The following is a 7,879-nucleotide window of genomic DNA, read 5'->3' as shown; positions in this document are numbered from 1 at the left end:
ATGACTTATTTCGCTGAAATAGGGTTGAAATATTGGCGGAGATAATCCATACTTATTTTGTACGTAAACTGTAAAACAAGATGTATGTTAATTTTGTATACATTCAATTCTCCAAGTATGCATAAAAGAGGTTCACAAGACACTTTTTTACTTACTCCAAAGACAATTATACATGTTTTTGTTTACTGTAGAGCTTTTTAAGCTTAGTATAATTTGTGCTTGCCCAGGCCATGTTACCATAGCTTAGGTAACTATGTATTAATGAAAAGTATAAACTTTTTAAAGAAATGATATTTAGGAAAGGTTTTGCTTTATACATTAATGAAATATTTCTTGAGAGCTTTCTCTCTAAAGTGTTTATATGGAGCTTCCACGACAAATTTTCATCCAAGACCACACCTAGAAAGTTTATGAAAATTTCTCATTTTATATTAGTATTATTTATTTTTAGATCAGGTAGTTTATAAGGAATATTTTCATTTTTATTTGGTTTATGAAGTAGGATAAATTTGGTCTTTTTGACATTTTCCTTATGTTAAAGCGTTTAACAACAGTTTAAAAAAGTATATCCTAAAACATTTTATACTGAATCTAGTTCAACTCATATGAGAGTTTTGACACAACGGAAAGAGTTAAAAATTAAAATTAGTGACTAATTTCCAACTCTAATTATTATTGTCGGCTCAAAGCAACAATAAAAAGAAACTAATTGAAAGTAAAGTAAAGAGTGAAAGGAGATGCTGTATTTATTTATCAAAAAGTTTACTTAATTGTGACTGCAAAAGTAATCATAGTTTAATTTAAAAAGACGTTTTAAACTTATTGATTGATAATGCAACTGTTAGTTTTGCTGAAAATTTATTGAACACTTAAGTTTTTGGAAAATAAGAAATCTCTAAACAAGAACTTAAAATTTCAAAATAAATAAATTCTTATTTTAAGATCAGTGCTACGTCCGTTGTCCCAGTGAACTCAACGCCCACAAAAAGTAGCTGAAAAAATATTTTAATAATTAATTTTGATATTTAGATCTAGGTGCGTGAGTTTTATTTTGAAAATAGTTTGACCACTTTTTAATTTTTGCGTCACATTATCATTCCGTCGTTTATCATTCTAATATCATTATGCAGTCCGTGTGTAAACATTTTATTATTGTGATTTATTTGATTATTTAGACTTTTAACCAATTCCAATCCAGAAAAAAACAATTTGGTTTTTGTTAGTTGTAAGCTGTATCTGAATTTGAAGCCGAAAAATTAAACTGGATGTATTGAAAATAAATGTTTTTATAAATAGTTATGATAATATACTGCTAGTTTTTGGGCCAAAAACTCAAGAAAATGGTGCAAAATATTTATGTTGATCTACTGTCATTGATCTAAATCACCAATAAAAAAATGTAAAGTTTTAAATTCAGATATTATTTTTTTTGTTCACATATTTATATTATTGTATAGAGTTTAAGAAGACTTTAAAAGGGGTATTTCAGCTGAGAAGGTAAGCGAATACAAAGTTATTGCATTTTATATACTGGAAAAATTGATGATTTTTTTTACAAGAAGCATAGTACTTTTGTATTAAAAGTTATGGCACCGAAAAAAAAAGAAAATTTCAAACGAAAAATCAAAACAAAAATCATTTTAAAGTACGTGACAAAAAAAAAAGCATATATAATGTATAATATACAATTTTTATATACAAATCCACAGTGTAATTTCTTGAGGAAAACATAGATAAATACTAGTTTTAAACAGAAAAAGCACCATATTTGCCATTTCCACATTAGATTTGGAAAAGGTTCTATTCTTCAATAAGCTAACTTCAAAGTTTTTAAATACTTAAAACTAAACAGTTGTGCTATATAAAACAATGTAAAAGAACCCATTCTTCTATTTGATTCCTTTTACTTTATTAAATTGATATGGAAAGGTTAATACAAATCAAATGTTTGCTTCCAGTTAGGAATTCTAACCTTCTAAAACTTAGGTTGAAAAAATGTGCCAGTGAAACATTTTTTTATCAAGAGTGGTTTCAGTTCATAAAAGATATATAAGAGAAGCCATATAAAGATTACTACTTTTTATATGTGGTTGGAAAGAGGTTGAGTCAGACTAGTTGATAAAAAAAAACCTTAAGGTGCATGCTTAACCATTAAAAAAAAATGTTTTTTTATCTGATGTAATGTTTTTCGTAAAGCCATGAAGCGTTAACATACTTTCATATATGCATATTTCATATATCTTATTACATAGGTAAGTATATATGTCTTAACAGTTAATCAATTGAGTGGTAATTTATTTGTTTTAATGGTCTATAATGACCATTAATTTCACCATCTTAATAAACAAGAACTAGCTATATATAACTGTTAAAGTATGTTGAGAACTATGCTATTTTACCGGTTGCCTAAAGTGTTTACATCAGATTTGGTCAAATCATTTTAATTTGCTTTTAAATAAAACTCTAAGGATTTCTTTTCTTTTGTGTCTTTAAGGGTAAATAGCTTCTATGTCACGAATAGCGAATTTTAGTTTTTAAAGTTATTGACTGTTTTTCTGTTTACATTCATTAGTACAATATTGAAAGACAATTCTTATCGGAGATATGAAGTCTTAAAAAGAACTCTAGTTTATAAAATCACCATTTGTTATTGGTCTATAGTGGTCCAATAACAAATGGTGTTTTAGGTCCAACCCCAGTTACTGTAACATATTTGCTCCTGGCCTATGATTTGTCCCTGACCGGAGACTCACCTGAGGCCAACAATGAATCATCAAGTTTTCTTCTTGTTAACTGGAATGGCAGGGGATGTAATATTTTATTTTTGTAAAATAAAATATTACATCCCCTATTTTGTTAGGTATTATTACAATAGGATACACTTCCAAATGTTAGCCTGTTTTACATAGTTCAGAAAAATAGGTATTTTTATTATGACATCATCACTAGAAAGATTACAATTCAAAGTTAACAATTCAAAGTTAACAAGCTCCTTTTATCCTTACCACACTAAGGTAAAGTTTTATTTCACTTTAGTGAAATATTTAAGTTTTCAATCTCCTAGATGAGGTTTAATTAGGAGTCAAGGACTGAACCTTATGGTACTCTATTTGTTAAATTCTCCCAATCCTCATAATTATTTAAGATAACCTTTTTTTTAAGTTGCTAATCCTCTGTTCTCTTGTTAACTACCTCTTATTTAAAATTGTCGAAATAATAAATACCATTTTTCACAAGGTAATAAAGAAAGATTTATATAAGTACTTGTTAAATAGATTAGAGATTGTTGTAAACAGTTCTAGAAAATGCTACTGAATTGTGGTTCTTGGGGTTAGTCTTTTTTGCATTAATTTTTTGCAATTGTAAAATCTGTTCTTAAAATATTTTATTATGGTAGGAAATAGCAATAAAAAATTTTTTCTACGTTTTTAGAACTTAATTTCCTAGATAAGATAAAAGATTTATCTGAGAATAATGGAGCTTATAAGATAATAAGATCCATTATTCTCAGATAAATTTATTACAAATTTTTTTAAAATGAGATTGATCATAACGCATTATAATTTTTTTAAAAATAAAATTTGAATAATATCATTACAAATGAGGTAGTTCAGCAAATACTGATTTCTCTGAATGTCAACAAAGCATGCGTGATGATATTAGTCCTTATGTACTTAAAAATTTTCAAGTAGTGTTGCAACTCAATTAGCTTTAATCAGGGATGTGGAGTCCCAAAAGGACTCCGGCTTTATATCTTTACTTTTTCCAAGTCTGTTGTGTCCAGAAGCTATAAATATGTTTGTTGACTTATTATCTGTTATAATAAAAAAATTCATGAGATTTAATGACTTAAAACTTATTGTTTTTAAGCCCAGAGTCCTGGAGTCCCGGAGTCCTTGCCGCCATTATACCTAAGGACTCCGGGCTCAAAAAATATTTGTTCCTCTAACCTAAAGGTCTAAATTTTTTTCCTGTTAATAGTCCATAAACTTATTTATAGTTTTAGAGCTCCTGGATACCAAAAACTAGGATAAAGTAATCTTTTTGTGACTTTCAAATCCGGAGTCCTTTTTGGGACTCCGCATCCCTGGCTTTAATTTACTGAAAATCAGTTGAAACTGGAAAAATTCCCAACAAATGTAATAAAGCAAATATCATGCCAATATTCAAGAATGGAAATACAACAGAACCGCTTAACTATAGACTCATATCATTAACATCTATAACATGTGAAGTTATGGAAGCATTTATAAAAGAAGTGATAATTAATTATTTCTTGGAAAACAAATTGCTGCCAAAAAATCAACATGGCTTTATAAAAAATAAAGCCTGTGTAACAAATTTACCATGTTGTTCTTGATATTTGTAAAAGGTCTACCATTAATTGTTAATTTGAATTGCAAATTATACGCAGATGACAGTAAACTTATCAAAGTTATAAAAAATGTTGAGGATGATGAGTCTTTGCAGAATGACATCAATGAATTTGTAAAATGGGTGGATATCTGGTTGACCAAGTTGAACGTTGAAAAGTGCAAAGTGATGCATGTAGGTAAAATGAATTCCCAAATGAGTTGTAGTATTACCTATAACAGCGAAGAGCATTCATTAGATGCAACAGTAAGTGAAAGAGATTTAGACATGATTATTTCATCTGACCTTAAATGGCATGATCAAGTGACTTCAGTGACAGCAAAAGCGCAAAGAACTTTAGGTCTAATCGAACTTACATTTACATATTTTGATGTGGAAATTGTGAAATCACACTATATACATATATATATATATATATATATATATATAATATATATATATATATATATATATATATATATATATATATATATATATATTTATATATATATATATATATATATATATATATATACATATACATATACATATACATATACATATATATATGGTGAAATCACACTATATACAACATTTGTGAGACCACTTCTTGAGCTCGCTACACCTGCATGAAAGCCTTATTTACAATGAAATATTGATGAGTTAGAGAAAGTGCAAAGAAGAGCAGTGAAGTTAGTCCCTCAACTTATAAAGATTTCATATAAAAAAAGAAAAAAAGCAATGGGTTTAACAGCATTGAAGAAAAGATGATCAAGAGGATAATTCTCAGATCATAAACATGATGGTACGTATTCTTTCATCAAATAAAATAGTAGAAAGAGAATATGTACCATCATGTTTACCAATATAATTTCTTCACCAACCAAGTTTGTAATAATTGAAATTTGTTACCAAATGAAATCATAGAAGCAAGATCGTTGAATGTTTTCAAAGCAGAAGTAGATAAATATTTTTGATAATTTGTGTTTTAAATTGTATAAGCTGTCTAAAACATGCATCATGTTCCAAAATTATTTTATTTTAAAATATTTTATTATATTTGAAAAAATAATAATTGTTACAGCAATAAATATTACTATTACTATTGTCAGTCAATACTTTTTTGCATCAATTTCTTCCAATAATAAAAATATATTTGTTCTCAAGAGAATTGTTCTTGTGAAATAGATAAAAGAAATGATTACAAATGAAAAGAGCAGCTTGCCAAAATAAAGAAAAAAAGAGTTGAGTAAGATAATAAAAATGGAGTTAAATATAGTTTGAAATTAAGCAGGTGTAATAGAAATTCCATTTTTGTCTTATTCCAAAAGATTTTGTAGGAGGCATATTTTATTAGTGGTAATGGTTTTATTATGTTTTATATTTTTTTGGTATTTTAGTCATATTTTAAATTCTTATAGAGAACTTGACTCTCTTGCTACTAGGGCTAGCAAAATAATTTACCTGTAATTCAGTAAAATTTTATGGAAATTCTGAATAAATTATTAGTAGTAGTATTTTCTAACTAAAAAGAAAAATTCTACAAAAAAACTAACTTTTTTACATATTATAAAAAAACAGTTGAAATCGCAAAAAATTAAGAACTTTATAATGGAAAAGAATTTTGTTTTCTTACAATATTACAATATGCATTTCTTAAAAAAAAATACAGCCTACTTGATTGATTTTTCTTAAATTTTCGTTTTTTAATAGAGAAAGAAAAATATTTACATACAATTGGGATTTGTTTATGTAGTTTATTTATAATTACATTCAGTTTATTTTGTGCTCGCGTCCTATCTTGTTACAGTTACAGGTGACATTTTATTTAATTTAAATAGTGCGTTAGTGAGTTTTTTTAAAATTATTTGGTTTTTTGCACTGGATGATAAAATTATTAAGTATCATAAAAAAAATTGAAAATAAACACAAAACATAACTTTGAAAATAAAGCGAATATTCTATATTTTTATTGTGTTGAGTAAGTATTTCATAAAAAGTCTTTAAAATTATATCATAGAATATATTTGTATTGTGTTCCAAAATTTACATATTGAATTTTTTTTAAAAAAATAGCCTTATCTATGATGTCTACTGGATCCGGACAAAATCAATTGTGGAATCATTTTCTACGTACGAAAGCTGGCGATTCAGCTATATGCAATGTATGCAAAAAAAATATAAAATGCTCTGGCGGCAGCACAAGTGGTTTGCAAAATCACCTTATCAGAAAACATAAAATTAATCTACTAAAAAGAGTTCAACATGATGATGCAGAAGCTAGCTGTTCTAATATCAATACCACAACTTTCGTTACGAATGATACAAATTCTAGATCAAAAATTTCTGATTATTTCAACATTATTAAAACGATCGATGACTTATTTCCAGCTGTTTTAGCACGACTGACAGCACGAGATTGTTTATCATTTAAAAAGATTTGCACATCATACGATCTTCAGCAATTATTTAAATCCAAAGGATATGATTGCCCAAAGTCTCCAAAAACAATTAAGAAAATGGTGTTGCAGTACGGTGACAAAATCCGAAAACAAATCGTTACAGAATTATCAGAAAGAATAGCCCGTGGTGAATTATTCAGCTTGACTTTCGATGAATGGACATCTCTCAAAAATCGAAGGTTTATGAATGTGAATGTCCACTCGTATGATAATGTATTTTGGAATCTCGGATTGGTTAGGATTAAAGGATCGATGCCTGCTGAAAAATGTATAACGTATCTTCAAAATACACTTAAAGAATTTATTATTGCAATAGAAAATATAATTTCCATTACTACGGATGGGGCCGCCGTAATGAAAAAGGTAGGCAGATTACTGGATATAAATCATCAACTTTGTTTAGCCCACGGCATCCAGTTATCAGTAATTAAGGTGCTGTATAAAAGATCTGTTTCGAATAATATTCCGTAGAAAATCAAGTGGCTGTTACTGAATTTGAACATGGTGAAGATGAAGAGGGCGATGTAATGGAAGATATTGGGGTTTTTGACATTATTGAGGATACATTAACTACTGATTCATCAATTTAACATGAAAGTATAGGTCAAATAATAAAAAAAATTCGAAAAATTGTTGTCATGTTCCGTAGATCACCAACAAAAAATGACATCCTCCAAAAACATGTTAAGGATGAATTTAAAAAAGAACTTACGCTAACCTTGACACAAAAACACAGTGGAGCAGTATGTTAATAATGTTGGAAAGAATTTATGAGATTAAAAATTGTGTTCGTAAGAGTCTAATCGATATCAAATTCGATATAGATTTATCAGAAAATGATCTCAGTGTTGTATTAAATATAATAATGGCTTTGCAACCTGTTAAAGTAGCTGTGGAAGCTCTCTGTTCAAGGGACACGAATCTATATGTTGCAGATTTGACAATTAGGTTCATGTTGGATGAACTAAGTAACCAAAATAATTTCTTAAGTAATGAATTGAAACAAGATTTAATATTTCGAATAAGTGAGAGAAGAACCGTATATTCTGATATATATTCATATC

The 7,879-nt window shown here is 27.8% G+C and overlaps 1 protein-coding gene across 1 annotated transcript in view; it reads left to right on the top strand.

Annotated features, from left to right (window-relative positions):
• Nucleotides 1–1,034: 1,034 nt before the first annotated feature.
• The window catches only part of LOC136071851 (coiled-coil domain-containing protein 186-like), a 78,612-nt gene continuing 71,767 nt past the window's right edge, over nucleotides 1,035–7,879 (top strand). Inside the window, exon 1 of the mRNA XM_065797343.1 lies at nucleotides 1,035–1,399. The gene's annotated coding sequence lies outside the window, so the exon portion shown is untranslated. The remainder of the gene's footprint in view (nucleotides 1,400–7,879) is intronic.

This window comes from Hydra vulgaris, chromosome 05 (assembly GCF_038396675.1).
Source record: "Hydra vulgaris chromosome 05, alternate assembly HydraT2T_AEP".
Classification (NCBI taxonomy): Eukaryota; Metazoa; Cnidaria; class Hydrozoa; order Anthoathecata; family Hydridae; genus Hydra; species Hydra vulgaris.
The sequence above is the reverse complement of the archived record's forward strand: the minus strand, read 5'-3'. Positions and strand labels throughout refer to the sequence as shown.